Here is a 16,625-nt window from a genome sequence, read left to right on the forward strand (position 1 = left end):
AAGGAGAAGGTCAGATGTTCAACCTTATAAATCGAAGTTTTGATTTACTGTGGATGAAACTTGCTAGAAGGACTGATGATGAACCAAGAACAAGCGATCCAATTTTTAGAACAAAAAGATGACGACGAAGGTAACAGGACAAGGTCACCTCAAACGCATAGTGGAAGTGTTAAGGGTTAGGCAAATGTAATATGCCTTGACTTTGAGAGTAATTGCCCGAGGTGTAAAGTCAGAGCAGAAAGTCAAATGCTCAGCCCCTAGACCAGCTGATGGGTGAGGGTGTTACACTCTGACTGCCCCTTCATTTTCTTCTTTCATTCATACTTTTCTTCTCGAACCGTTTCTGTTTAAAACCGATTTTGCAATTTATTTCTCACTCTGTTCTCTCTTTTCTCTCCCATTGTCTTTCCTTCCTTTCATTCTTTTTTTCGTTCATAAAGTATACTCACGTCTTGTCTCTCCCTCAGTCACTCTCTCTCTCTCTCTCTCTCTTAGTTACTATAGTCTTTCCTTGCAACACTTTTATAGATCTGTTTCATCCTCGTTCTCCATCGTTTCATCCCTCCCTGCCTCGTCCCCTTTCACGTCTCTCCTTTCCCCCACTTCTCCCTTCTAACTATCAACACCCCACAAGTGCCAACGAGAACAACTCTCCACTCAAGTGTGGAGCCCAAGTTGGCAAATGGATGGTCAGGAGTGGTGAGGCGTAGTGGATGAGAGTGGGCACAGCGGAGGACCCCCGGTGGTAAGGAGGGAAAGAGTGGAAGAGAGAGGAATGAAGGAGCACTGAGAGGAGGGAGAGAGGGGGAAAGTCTGAGGGAGAGGAGGAGGGAGGAATGGAGGCAGAGTGAAAGGAGAGAGAATAGAAATCTATCTATCTATCTATATACCTAGGCTGCTTCCCCCAAGGAAAGGGAGGTAGCCGAGACACTCCCCATTTACTCATCCATTCAAACACATTCATTCGCATCTTTGCCCCAAAGGGGAGAACGGACAGAATAGAAATGATGAGTAATAAAGTAAAAACTTATACATGAAAGGAAGATATAATGGAAAGGGCGAGGGACGGAAACAGACAAGAAGAGATGATCAATGACGTGGGTGGTGGAATGGTGGCAGGGTGAATAAAAAGTGGCGTTCACGAGGTTTTTAGTGGTGAGAGAGAGCACAAAGGAGAACAAAGGAATTAAAGCAAACAGCAACAGACTTGTTGGTCCTTTCGCGGCTGTCTGGTTCAGGGAACGTTATAATACTACTCTATCAATTAAAGACAAGGATTGAAAAGCTTTAAGGCTCCTCCTCACCCACCAAACCCTTAATCCGAAGCCAGAAGGAAATAGGGAGAAGGACCACCATGCAGTATAGAAAAGTTGCCATGGAAATTTCATAGGAAAGAGGGAAAGGAAATCTTATTCTACACTATCGACCTAAAACGGTGAGTAACACTAAGTCAGCAATATTTATCAGTGTTGTTCTGCAGGTTGTATCATCCACGCTATGGAAAAAGGAAATAAAAGTTATATACACCACAGATATGTAGTGTACATAGAACAGGAGCCACTACTGAGCCCTGTGGCACTCCACTTGTAACATCTTTCTGGTCTGACATGTTTCCATTTAAATGACTCAGTTTACGTCCTGTAAGCCAATTATCGATTCACCCGATCACATTGCCTCTCTGAACCCATGCTCCTTCAATTTCTGAAGTAGTCTTCTATGGGGAACCTCATCAACTGCTCTTTGGAAATCGAGACAGTCTCATCGTAAATATTGAATATATCATAGATGAAATCCAAGAGATTTGTAAGGCAAGAGCAATTATTAAAAAAAAAAAAAAAAAAACAGCTTTGTGAATCTTTGATATTAGTTTTTTTTTTTTTGTAAGTGCTTGAAGAACTTTTCTGATAGTAATGTAAACAACTTGCTCGTCACTGAGGTTAAGCTTATTGTTCGATAATTTTATAGTGGCGATTTGATGCTTAATTTTTTTTTTTTTTTCGCTAGTTTCCACTCTTGAGAAACCTTACTATTTCTGTGATTTACTGAACAGGTCAGTTAATGGCTTAAATATTTCATTCACTGTTTCCTTCAGAATGAACGGAGATATTTCATCTGGCCCTGGTGTGTTATTACTCCTGGGCGGGGACGGGTAATAACACACCAGGGCCACCCACACTCCACACTGTTCCCAAACGTTGCTAGCAACAAACTCCCCCAACGTGCCAACTGTGAGAATGGACGTTGATTTTGTTAGTAGCTTTGGACAACTTTTCCTCAAGGTCATGGCAGAGGCATCTTGCAAACAAAGGAGCAGTCAGTGAAAAAGTATCTGGTGAAATTACCAGAGCAGGCTGTGCACGTGATGTTCCGAATTATTTTGAAATTTGGGGGTTACTGAAAAATCTTGTGGAATTAACAAATAAATAAATAAATAATCTAAGATAAATTTTGTTAAATACAAGTATTTAAAAGAGATTATTCAGCAAGTTAGCTTATTAGTACCACTAATTGGAAATGTTATCCATTACAGTACGTTTTTGCTAGTAACAGGTGAGGTTATTACTGTGCTATTATTGGAATGTAGGGGAAGTACTGTGGCTACCTGCAACAAGACGTATATATTATTAGTTTTGCCCACTGATGGTGCAAAGAGTGCAAAGTTAACTGAGATCTGGAAGCAGAAGTTTTGCTAACGGTATTGGCTGAGGAAGAAGGACATGGAAGATAATCAATACACGCATATTACAAAATACCTACAATACTGTTTTAGAACAGTACTAAAATACAAACAATTAGTACATGAAAAATATAATATAAATGCGGCTTGTTAGATTTTTTCGTAACTTGCTGTCAAAAGTGAGAAATTGTCACCTGGAATGAAGGTTCTAAAAATTAGCAACTTCCTGGAATGCAAGGGCACAGAATAGTACACCAGAAGAACAATACCTGTAAACAAAAAAGAAAAAATATAAAAAATAATAAATGTTACCTATACCTAAGAAGTGTTATCTGCAATCAAAATTCTTTACATATATGATGGACCTGTACAACAAACAAGGGGTTATCTTGCAGCAAAAGTAAATTTAATGTTGAGCTACGAACTGTCTTTACGAGTGAAGCAAGGGGGGAATCTTCCTGTTAAAATATTGTAACTTACATTGTGATTTATAAAAAGTTAGCCAAGTAGCCCAAAGAAAGGTAGGCTAGTGACAGGAAAGTGCAGTCAAAAGAAACAAAACTCCACTAAATAATTGTATACACGGGATATACACTGTTTTCGTTGGTGAAAACAATGAACAGAACTAAAGAAACAGTACTCACTCACTGACAGCACTATGCAAAAGGGAATGATTAACATTAAATAACCGACATCATATAATAATGTATCAGACACTGCAGTTATTTACATCAGTGAACACAAAGGCGTCAGCCATAACCACAAAGAACTGCCACAAACTGCATAACATGGATCGTTTCCACATTATTGTATAACACACAACAGTACACTGCAACACTATCACTCAAAACTCAGACTCACCTCGAACAAACACGTTTAAAACAAAACAAAATCCCACAAAACAACAAGGGCAGCTCGAACAAAACAAGTCATAGCAAAAGAAGGTTCCACTCAGTTCCAAAGGCAGACTGTTTTAACTGGTGAAACAATATGCAGTTAACACTCACCCAGTCCCAGCTCTAAACGCAGGGAAATACTTATCACCTCCACGAGAACAATAACCACCCATCGCCATCACACTTTAAAGCACCAGACAGACAAGCAGGACAGGGCAAAGCTTTTCACACTAAACTACGCACAAAAACTCTAGCACATACGCTGGATTCGCAAACCGTACACAGGGATAATACGTCCAAGACGCTTAATCACACAGATGTAATATTTGCACACGAAATATTCGCTAAGATTCACTCAGATAGTGGAAACAACTGATAGGTGGTGAGTGCGAGGACAACAGTTTCTTGTGGGGCTTGCGGAGAGAGAGAGAGAGAGAGAGAGAGAGAGAGAGAGAGAGTGAATGTATTGTTGGGGGATGAGGAGGAGGGGAATAGTTTAAGTGTGTGTGTGTGTGTGTGTGTGTGTGTGTGTGTGTGTGTGTGTAGACAGATCGTGCTTCATGTCCTCAAACTTCCCAAAGTGGTTGTGACAGTGAACGGCGGGCGTCATGGAGCGTCCGGGGTTAACTTTGTCGTGTGTGAGGATGGGAGGAAGTTTGAGAGGGGCGGCAGCGTTGGCCACGATTGACAGTGACTTGGGCAGGATGCCACGACACCCTCTTCCACGTCTAGACACACACACACACACACACACACAGTTTACCAAAAGATTCTTCGTATCAACCCCTTCCCCTTCAGTAACCTACAATCGTGAAATGAAATGCTGTTCTTCATAAAACTGTACATTTTGCAAAGACTCTGAGGTTTATTTTTCTCCTTACAGATTAAAATATATCTTTTTGTAGTTCCTTCGTACAGAGCCCCTTAGCTTGTTCAGTGATCAAAATACAATATTCTGTCAATGTTGTGTGGGTGTTCTGGAGTTACTGTACCAGTTATCCGATTTTTCATTCCTAGTTAGAGTCTGGATTACAGGTAAGAAACGAGTCTCTCTGTGTTTTGTAATCACAAGAAAATGTTAAATTCGTAATTTTAGGTGCAGCTACATTAGCTGAATAATCTATACAATACAATGCCTGTAAATAAATGGGTGCAGGATCCTGCGCAAGAGTAGTGTGTAACCCTGACCTTCCAATTGCCCTTATTTATGTCTGACCTTGGGTGGCGTTGCACTCTAGGTGCTCAGCTAATTAGGTCAACTATAATTACCTGCGAGTTTCACCTCACGCGGTGGTCTCTCCTCGCAGTAAGTGTTCAGTCCTCTTGGCTTCCCTCTCTGCTTCCTTCCCCGCCTAGGCTCCGGCTGTGATGTAGTGTTCAAATGACACCTGGGCACACCATAAGTCTGATGTCATTTGTTAAGGTGGTCAGGGTTCAGGGACAGTCCATGAAGCTGTCTGGCTAAGTAGGATTAGGGACAAGCTTAAGTTAACCTTGTCTAAATACATAGTGTTCAGTGTAAATAACAATCTGTAGTGTGCAGTAAATAATAATATGCATTTGCAAAGTATCCCTCTAGCCTTTCCTTTCATACCATGTTAAAATAACGTGACGTGATATTATATGTAAACATGACCTGGAAATTTGTTAGTATGGACACCCAAACTTTTTTGGGCAATGAAGGCAAGGTGAGACGAAGTGGTAATGCTGATTTACTCTGCTTGGTAGCTGGGATGTTAAGTGGAAGCTGAAAAGAAGATTGAAATGATGGCAGGAGGGAGGATTTCACAGAAGGGCACGAAAAAACCTGGGAGAGGAAATAAACAATGCAGGAAAGGCTGGGCAACTAAGTGCAAAGGCCTTGCTTTAAAATGTGGATACGGGTGTGGACTGGGTAACGTGGAGAGTCTGGAGAGTGAGGGAGCTATTTGATGATGAAGAGGTGGAAGCGGGAGGAAGGGGTCAATTGAAAGTGTGGCAGAGGGTAGACTGAGAGAGGTAAAGATGGAGTGAGAGGGATAGGGTTGGAGTGAGAGAGGAGAGGATTAAGTAGAGGAGAGCTGAATAAGAGAGGAGGGAAGGTATGAGTGAGAGGAAGGAAAGGGAAGTAGAATGAAAGAGAGAGAGAGAGAGACAGACAGACAGAGACAGAGACAGAGACAGAGACAGACAGACAGACAGAGACAGAGAGAGACAGAGAGACAGACAGACAGACAGACAGAGACAGAGAGAGAGACAGAGAGAGAGAAGGGAAGTAGAATGAGAGAGAGAGAGAGAGAGAGAGAGAGAGAGAGAGAGCTTGGAGGAGGGGGGAGGGGAGTAAAGCGACAGAAGAAAAGGAAGGGTAGATGTGGAGCGAAAGAAGAAATGTGAGTAATTTAAGAAAGTTGGCAGACGAGCGGGGGGGAGGGGGAGAATTAAAGACGGTGTAAGTAATGTGCCGTCTGACGCAACTTGTCGGAAAAGTCAAGTTATGATGTTGAGGCCAAGTTGTCATCTGCATTCTCGCTCTTCCCAGACGTTTTTATGCAGGAGAGCCAAGTCTGCAGGAGACGAACTGGTTTAGTAAGGCTTTATATAATTCCTCTACTGAAAAGGTTATCCTAAAACTTTATAATCTGAAGTTATGGGGAAGAGAATAAAAATGTCTCCCTCGAGCCGAAAGAGTTAAAGTGATATGCGATTTGGCTTCATAAATAACGATGGAGAGATGCACAAAGCGGTGTGTGGTTGGAGAGGACAAATAAATGCATCACAGGGCTCTGCACAATGATGGGTAGTAACTCCGCCGCTCTCATGAAGGAGCCTCTTGATGGGTCTTTACGCTCAGGAAACGAGGTGCAATTTCACACAGTTGCCGAGGTGTGGAGCGAAGTTGGTGGCAGAACGAAGGGAAGATGGCCAAGAATGATATGTATAAGGATGTAGTCAAGAATATGAGAATGAGGTTGAAGGAAGAGAGTGCTGGCTTGTGATAAATCTGGAGATATTTTTCACTCTCACCTTCTCCGAGCTGGTCAGTCCTCACACACACTTCTTCAAACTGTTTCACATTGGAATTTTCTACCGATGGTACAAAGGCTTTCTTAGGAAACATAAACACTGGGAACTACTGCGTTGTCCTGCGGAATCAAGTTCAAATCGCCCAGTTAAAAGTGTTGAGTCTGCGAAAAGAAATGTAGAGAAGGCTGGGGACCGCTTGGCAGGGAAGGGGATAATCTTTTTTTAGCTTTTTCCACCCCATTGCTTGTGCCAGGAGTAGGCTAGGCGCGGTTTTTCTCCAGGCTTAAGAGGAGGATTTTTGAGGGTATGATAAAGTTACAGGCATCTTTAGGACAAACTGTGGCACTACTTTGTCAACTTTCATCTCTCTCTCTCTCTCTCTCTCTCTCTCTCTCTCTCTCTCTCTCTCTCTCTCTCTCTTCTAAACTGTTGAACATCTATTCGAAGGCAGTGATGGTTGAAGCATTTTCAGAGCTTAACGACGAAGTAATACTAGGAAGGAAGTATATCAAATCACTAAGATTAACTGACGACAGTGCAGTTGTATGTTAAAACCGAAGTAGGACTGCAAAGAATCTGTAACACATTGAATATAACTGCAAAATTAGTATCTGCAACGAAAATACACAAAATGAAGACAACACGTATGACGATTGCAAGAACGGACGTAAGCCAAGTGAATACGAAGAGAGGGCACAATCTACCTGAAGAAGAGAAGCATTTTAAATATATACGTAAAGGAGGATGCAGCAGGGAAGTTTGATGCTGAAGAATATTGGAGAAATTGCAATGGGAAGGCAAAAATGTGTAGTGACAGGAGATGAATTTCAAATTAAAGAAAAGATCATGAAATAAGCGCAAAATTTAGTGGAGGATTATACAGACTGGAAACCCAGATTTTGAGAATAGCCGAGAGAAAATTGCCGGAAGCCCTCGAAATTAAGGTCTGAAGAAGAAATCTGAACCTAAGATAAAAACGGCAGCGGTGACGTACTGGTATGTGTAGAAGAGGAAAGAAGTCTGATTAGAGCTACAAGGTCATAAATCCCTCTGAGTAAGCAGCATTTGATCGAGGGCCAATGACTGCAACCATGTATTGTTACCAGCTGCGATAGCGATGCTGGTATTGTTTTCAATTTGTCTGCCTGTCTGTGTGGGTATCTGTTAGCACGATAACTTCGCAGCCGCTCAAAATCTCATCACAAAATTTTACAGGTGTGTAGTAGGGATGAAAATCTCCTACGAGTTCGTAAGTGGTGAAAGTAAGTCAAGGCCTGTGTGTTTGTTAGCACGATAACTTCGCAACCGCTCCAGATATCATCCCAAAATTTTACAGGTGTGTAGTAGAGATGAAAATCTAAGAGTTCGAAACTGGTGAAAGTAGATCAAGGTCAAAGTCATATTCCGAGCCGTGTTAAATATGTATCGGCTCGCGACTGGTGTAATTCCCCCCTTGGGTGGGCCTCTAGTTTCATTTATGATTAATGCAGAGGCATGTTATATAGAAACCCTGGACCGAATATTTCGCCCTCAACTCACTCATTTACTTTCTTTTACTCTCCACCCCTACGGTGTGGTCTTCGGTTCCCATGTCCTTGGAGATTGGTTTTACTGTTATTCTCATGGGATAAAAACTGTGATGTACAAATTCCTCAGTACGGGAAATCCCCAGAGGCTGGACACCCACATGGAATGCACAGGGCCTATTTTATTGTGAACTTATTCTTCTCTATGTTAAAATACCTCCTCGGCGAGAGCAGGACGGGAAATTAAAACTGCACAGCTTCACTCATCTATCCCTTATACTCTTTAATATATAACCCATCCAGTTCCTAATTCCTGCAGATATTATAAGACGTCTCTTATAATGGTGACCCATAGGGAAGCTTAGGAATAAAATGGACGTCTTTACCCCTCAGTACTTCTTGCCTCGATGAATGATGATTCGAAGCTGACGGTATCATATCTGTCGCTTTCAAACTCGGAGGATTCGAAGCAGGATGTGAACTTGGTGATGAGGGATTCGATCGATGGTATTAACTTCCTCATTATTATTATTCATTTTGACATATTTTTGCTATCTCCAGACGACATTTTGAACTGTGTACATTAGTCAGGTTTTAATATATAGCCAGAAGCCTTAATCCCGTAAGGGGTTGCCACAAACAAATTGCCTCTGTGTAACCTTGTCCCCTGCCATTTTGCTGCCCACCTTCATCTCCAACCCCCTTGCTGGCTCGGCGCAGTGGTCGCTCCACCCTCGCCTAGCAAGCGATCACTTTGCAATTCAGATCAGGCTGCCACTCACGCCCCTCCCTCCCCCCCCACCTCCCCCACCGAGGTGGGACCTCAGCAAAGCTGACTGGGCCGCCTTTGCCGGAATCTTAACCACCATTTTCGAGGCCTCTCCTCCCGCCCTAGACCTCGAGGGCAGAGCAGATCAAGTTGCCAGTGCTTTTGCACAAGCTGCCTCTCTCGCCATCCCGCTACAGCGACGATCCACGAAGCGATACCGAGACGGCTGGATCTACTGCGACAGGGTCTGGGAACTGAACCACCAACTCACTGCGGCACGTAACCAGTACCGGCGGCGCCGCTCATCCCCGCGGCGCCGATACCTTGTTGCCGTAACACAACACGTCGTGTCCCAGAAACACCGCGTGAAAGAGAAGGCGTTGATCAGATGGTGCAAGACTTTGGACTCTCACTCCACTCTCAGGGAGATGTGGAGAAGAATCTGGTCTGACCCACATCCCCCCCGTCCACCCCTCACCCTGATCAAGCCGCTGAAGCCAGCCGTCTTGCACAACACTTCGTGGACCGCTCTGCTTCCCACAATCTCCTGCAGTTCGTTAGGGACAAGCAAGTGCAGTTGTCTACCTCTCGTCTTGCAGCAATTCAGGCTGCCTGTGAAAGGCCTGACCCTGCCGATGTACCTTTCACCAGTGGGGAACTGCAAAAAGCACTGCAGCACAGAGGAGACACTGCTCCGGGGCTCGACGGGCTAGCCTATTCTCCGTTATCACATGCAGGAGATTGTGGGAGAGATCGTCTCCTTGATCTGCTCAACCTCTCGTGGTCTGAGGGCCGTTTGTCGAGGTCATGGAAGACAGCTGTCATCCACCCGATTCCCAAACCTCGCAATCCCGGCGCCATGCGCCCTACCTCACTTCTTAGCTGTGTGGCTAAGACAGCAGAGAGGGTTGTGCGTGCTCGCCTTGCCTGGCATCTGGGACCGTTGCACCCGAGGAGTTTTGCTTACCACCCTGGCAGGAGTGCGTCTCACTGCCTTGCTTCCTTCCTCAGGCAGCTTCGAGGTGGTTGGGGGATGGCTGTCTTCCTTGATCTCAAAAAGGCCTTCGAGCTGGTGAACCCCCTTGTCATCCATGCAGCCCTTGCCGACAGGGGAGTAAGAGGTAGACTCTTGTCGTGGGTGGGGGACTTCTTCCGGAGAGCAGGGGCAGATTCCAGGAGCAACTCTCTCCCTTCAATCATCTTCCCAGTGGCACTCCCCAGGGGAGCGTCCTTAGCACCCAGTTATTCAATGTGTTGGTCGAGAGACTTCTAACTGTTGACTATGGACCTGGCGTGACACTGCTCGTTTATGCAAATGACCTGGTACTGGCCTTCTTGAGGAAAGACTGCTTCACCCAGGCACCCATCTCTCTTTCTAGATTGCACAACAAGTGTAATGAACTCGGGCTGAAAGTCAACTTCGAGAAGATCAAGTGCCTACCTTTCGGTCTCCGCCCTCCCAAACATCCCCTCTCATTGGGTGGCTGCTGCATTGAGCCTGTCACGCTGCACTGATATCTGGGGGTCTGCTTAGACTCGGGGCTAACTTTCGCCCAACGTGTGAGATACTTACAAGAGCGGGCCGCCTCCCGCATTTCTGCTCTCCGCTACCTCTCTAGTCACAGCTTAGGGGCGTCGTATGCAGTTCTGCGTACTTTCTATGTCCATGCAGTCAGCTCCCTAGTCGATTACAGGGCGATCTGCTTCCCAGGGCTGGCTTCCCCCATCTCCCAGTCCTTGGAAGTACTCCAAAATGATGCTCTATGGGTTATGCTGGGCACTCCACGCTGGACCCGACTGGTCAATTTATGGATGGAGAGTGGGTTTCCATCACTCGCCCACAGGATCACACTGCATGCAATGGCAGAAACGCTTCGTTTAGTTAATCTTCACCCCACGCTACATGTCTCCTTTCTGCTTAAATGCCTGGCTAGCAGGCCCCCAGACCCGTCCCCACCTCGGGATTGGGCTCCAGCCATGGCGGCTCTCTTTCACAAGTTGGGTGTGGCACAAGAGGTGTGCCAAGATCCAGAGCTGGCATGTCCAGGCTACGAACCTCATTCACCCTGGGCACCTCCCCCTTTCACCGTTATCAGTCCCACCGGCATGAAGCCTCGCCACTTGATCCTGGCCATCCTTCGGCAGGAGAGTCTCAGTAGACTCGCTGCGCTCAACTCCTCTGATGCAGCAGTCTACTATACGGATGGCTCTGTTTTGTCCGATGGTTCAGTGGGAGCTGCTTTTGCTCATGGGGACCATACTGAATCCTGGTGCATCACCACGTGTGTCTCCGCCTTTCAGGTGGAGCTAGTGGCTCTTCTTGGTGCCCTGCACCATGCCTATAGCCATCGACATAGATGTGTCATTCTTCATACTGACTCCCTATCCTCCCTTCAATGCCTGGCATCTCTCTCTCTAGTTGCCCACCGATTCTTACTTACTGCCATATTTACAGTGTCCTCCCTCATCCAGCGGCGGGGTGGCGCTGTAATTTTTCACTGGGTACCTGGGCACATTGGGATATGGGGTAATGAACTAGCCGATGCCGATTCACGTGCAGCTACATCACTCCCTGATGTTACATATCCGCTTTGCCCCAGTGCTTTCAGAGTTCTCTCTGCTGTGGCTGGCATTATTACAGAACTTACAAAGGACGACCATCGCCTATGTGTTGCCGACGGCTCATGCACGGCCACTTGGTATGCTGCGGCCACATCATATTCCCCTATCTCGATCCCTCCAGGTCTACCCAATTATCTCTTAATCAGGCTTCGGCGTTTGTGCATGGGATTCCTATGCTACCATCAGATTGCCAGCTTGAACCCTGAACCGTGCCCCAACTGCTACGAGCGGTCTGCTGAACCCCTCTGCCATTACATTCTCGACTGCCCTGCAACCGCTTTTGTTTGAGAGCTCTCTGGAGAGGGCTTTGGTCGCTCAGGCGATGATGAGTACGATGCTGCTAGGGCCATTGGCAATGCAACCTTTCAAAGGCTCCTGTAAATTGTACGGGATTATCCACCTCTCTGTTAACTGCTACTTCCACCCCCCGTCATTATTCTAGATCCAACTCACATTTTTTTTTTTTTTTGCTCTTTCCTTGTTTATTCTCTGCTTATCTCTGACGGGCTCTTAGTTTGCCCGTGTCCCACAACAGGTGGGCAAATATTCAACAACAGTAACAACAACAAGCTGCCCACCCCCCAGCTCACACACCCCTCTCTCAGATACTTCTCCACCCCATTCCTCAGTCTCATCCTTGTTCCCCTCCACCTTTCTTTTCCCCTCCACCTCGCTTGCATACACTCTCCTTGCTAGTCTCTCACTCTCCACACTCTCCACATGGCCAAGACACCTCATTGTATTTCTCTTGAAGTTTTCTATCACATCCACACCACAACGATCCTTCACATCCTCATTTGTCAGTCTGTCTCCATGGAACTCCACATGTTCCTCTCAAATAACTCATTTGCACTACTCTCACTCTTGACTGGTGTCCTTCCAACAAGGTCCAAGCCTTGCTTCTATACGTTAGAGTATGTATCAATCCGATCATTCAGTGACTTTTTTGCTTCCATTCCCACTTCCCTATTTCATAACACTACTTTCAAAGAACCAGCATCCATTCTTTCTCTTTGTACTCTTTCACGCAGTTAATCCTCTAAACTTCCATCCTTACTTATGGCACTACCCAAGTAATTAAACGCACTCATATTTTTCATTTCATCACCATCCAGCCTTACTGTGCATTCAGTGACTTCATCTGTCGCGAATACCTCAACTTTACCTTTTCCTAAATTCACCTTTAGATTCCGTTTCTTACACATTTCCAAACTCATTCACCACCCTTGCAGTTCCCCCTTCGTCTTCACTTAGCGATACAGTATCATCTGCAAGCAATAGAACAGGAAGTTCCAAATGCTGCCCTCCCTCATTAGGTCCGCTTCAAGATCCCCTGCCCTACCTTGTACCTCTTTTATAACTCCATCCATATACAGACTGAACAACCATGGTGATATGACACATCTCTGTTTCAATCCAACATTCAGATAGAAAAATTCACTCAGTTCACCATCCACACACTCTGCAGCCTTAATGCTCTCATATATACTCTTTACGGCATTCAGCAGCTTCCCATTTACTCTATATACAGGTTTTCAAACCCATAAAATATAAGATGCATTTCATAAACTGAATAGACGCGTCTGTGTGGTGAATTCAACAACGGTGGGATCGAACAACTGATATATTCTGCACTGTGATGACTTTGTTAAATATTTTATCCCGATTTTATTCTCATTACATCCAGATTACTTTATATCAATCAGGTGAGGTATTTCTAACTGGAAGGATATATAATACAGCCTTCATTAACCCCTCCAACACGAGAGGTCTTTCTTGAGAGGTATTCAGTCGTCTGGAGGTCGAGCGGTTAAGCAAATTCACCTGCAGGTCAATAGTTGCCTTGCGTAGTGTGACTTTGGTCGTATGCTTAAACATTATACCGCTAAGTGGAATGCAAGCTCCCTGTTTTTGACAATGCATTCTAAAGCCAGCGAGTCAGACGGAACGTGCCAAGCCTTCCTATATTGTTGGTGACTGTACTTTGTGATATGAGATGCTGGCTGACCATACGTAATAACCACAGGCTTTTCCATAAATAACCATCTGAAATTAGACTCTTGCACTCCTAATTCCAGTTTCTTGTTTAGCATACGACCTTTGGATGCACTGATTTTACGTGACCGCTCGTATATAGAAGCACTCATTAAAAAAAAAAAAAAGTCAATGGGGCATTTTTTGTGAAACTCCAGTTAGTACCAGAGTGAAGATATGACAGTAGGATGCCACGAGGGAGAAAGAGGAAATTAGAATTGGACGAATTAAAGTCAAAGGAAAGTTATTTAAAAAATGAAAAGTTTGGCTCAAAGGAGAAGAATGTGGAAACTGACTGACACATGACTGAACCTTCCTGAAAACTGAACACTGAGTTAGTTGATACGTGTGTCCAATTGCACGCCTGGGAAACTTTAACTTCTGAGTTAATACGGTTGAATAATTTGGTCGGATACACCTGAGAGGTTGGAACTGGTTCTCGCATCCTGTTTCCACCCACTGGCTCACACGCTGATCTCTCTCTCCCTCTCTCTCTCTCTCTCTCTCTCTCTCATGCCGGCCTTGTATGATCTCCAATGATAATATAACCAGAAAGCGGTCACAGAGGGCATACCTCCACCAATGCCGTTGCCGGATCCGGCAATGGCATTGGTGGATCTGGATCCGTGGATATAGTATCCGTTCATAACTTTTTGAGTAATCCTGCAAACAGGCAAACAGACAAACAAAACAACGCAGGTTAAAACATAACCTCCTTGGCGGAGACAATAATAATAATAATAATAATAATAATAATAATAATAATAATAATAATAATGAACACCATTAAATTGTCCAAAGACAATTTTGATTAGAAAAAAAAAATTCAAACAGCCATTGCCTGCTGGAAGCCGAGCTATAAAGCGACATTGAGGTCAAGGTCACTGATCTTGTGCATGTCACCTTAGGTCATCACACTTTACAAGTTCACCAAGTTTGGTGTGTTTAGCTATAATCCTTTATGGAAAATTAGGTGACATTGCAATTTTTTGACCCCAGGCGATCTCAGAGAATAATCAACCGATTGTAACCATGCTCCTTTCTGCAATGCAGCCGCCTTGCAGCTATATTGCACTAAAATTTCAGCTTGATACCTTAAACGGATTTTGAGATAGCGTCCCGTAGTCCGTTTTTATACATTCTGAATAATATCCAGCGATCCGGCTGATGAACTGCAATCACATTTGGCCAGATGAAGCCGCCGGCTAGGCGATTACTCTGACAAAGCCGCAAGCCTATACGCCAAAGAGCCTCAGAGTAATGACCATTTACTTTTTCAGCGTGAAGAATAATAAGAATACAGTATTAACTTCCCTGAGGGATGTAGGAAGTTTTAATAACTATCACATCCATCATAAATAATACGTTACTCCATTCATAGCACCAGAATATTGCAGTCGTGCCAAAATGCGACACTATGTACAAAGAAATCATGAAGTGTTTTCTTTGAATCTCCACGTTCAAATACCAACCCACTCACAAGCTAAAGTTTGTTCCTGAGCGGTGATAGGTGAGGGGTCTATGGAGGTATTTCTAACAGTTTAGGGGTACTATGAAAGGCTGTTATGGATGACAGTGCCTTTTCAAGATATACCTATGTATGATTAGGTTTAATGATCAAAGTTTAAAAATGTGAAGATACAAGATGAAAAAGAAGGGACGCAACAATGCTTTAAAATCAAGTGGAACAGCAGATAGTTGCATCAGCTGAAAGGTACAATTAGTAAAAACGATAAGTATTTCAAAAGCGATCAAAATTTGAAAAAAAAAAAAAAAAAAAAGCATAGAGCGAAAAGATAGAAAGTAATAATGAACGTCGATATAGAACTTCAGAAACTGAATATTTGCCTAGGCTGTATGTGCAAGAGAATTAGAATCGTAAATAAATAAATAAATATAAATAAGGTATAAAGTAAACAGATGTAATATTAACACTAAGACATACAAATTCAAAGGTAATTTATTACGGAGTTCGTATAGAAGACCACAGTAGACATCCTAAACTGTTCTCTCAGACTCTAAAAGCTCTTTACGTCAGAGGAGCGGCACCATCTGCCAAAGCATTCCTTTAAATGTAATACAAACTGTAACAGGATTTTGTTTTTTATGCCTTATCGGCCTGGATCATTGTCTATATGTACATAAAATGGATTTCTTAAAGTCCATAATCAAACAGTCTGCCACAGGCAGAGAAGTATTAACTCTGCGTTTTCCCTGTTAATTGGCACCATATAAAAAATAAATAAATAAATAAATAAAACTCACCGATTTACAATCCACCCCATGCTACCAGCAGTATTATCAGTGTGAGAATTTTCACAGGTTTCTCTAACCGATAGTCATTTAATTCTTTCTTCGGCAATCCTTAAGGAGGCTTGGGACCACCTCTTATCATCAACAAAACTTTTTACCTATCTTTGAACTGATTCAGTGACTTCATAAAGATGTACAGAAAGGCCTTTTCGAGTATGAAGAACAGAAGGGCCTTCTCGAGTATGAAGAACAGAATTGCCTTCTCGAGTATGAAGAACAGAAGTACCTTTTCGAGTATGAAGAACAGAAGTACCTTTTCGAGTATAAAGAAGATCCATCAATAAACAAGGCAAGGTAATCCCGAAGGAGACATAGGATCACTTTATTTTGCAATTCTCCTCTGGTTTGTTATTTCCGTAACCTGCTGTATGCTCTTCATGGGATTCTTTAAGTATTTTCTCATTGTGTGTGTGTTTATAAAAATGAATATATATATATATATATATATATATATATATATATATATCTTTTAAAAGTGATGAAAAGCGTTTAAAAAGCGATTTTTGTTTTCAGACGAACGCCGTCTCTTGGTTAGCAAAGACAGACGGACGCCATCTTAGAACGCTGTTTTTTAACGAAATTAACCTTATCAGTGCCCATTTTTCCAAACCTAACCTAAATCTTCGTCACTTAACCCAACCATATTTATCCTAACCTTACCAAACCTATTTTATGTCAACCTAACCAATTTAATGCCAACCTAACCTAACACCCTAACCTAACGTAACCTATCCCTATTGTAATCATATTTTCCCTCTTTATTGATGGATCCTCTTCATACTCCA

The sequence above is a fragment of the Coenobita brevimanus genome, chromosome 6 (genome assembly GCF_032717465.1).
Source record: "Coenobita brevimanus isolate Jiangsu-jjx chromosome 6, ASM3271746v2, whole genome shotgun sequence".
Classification (NCBI taxonomy): Eukaryota; Metazoa; Arthropoda; class Malacostraca; order Decapoda; family Coenobitidae; genus Coenobita; species Coenobita brevimanus.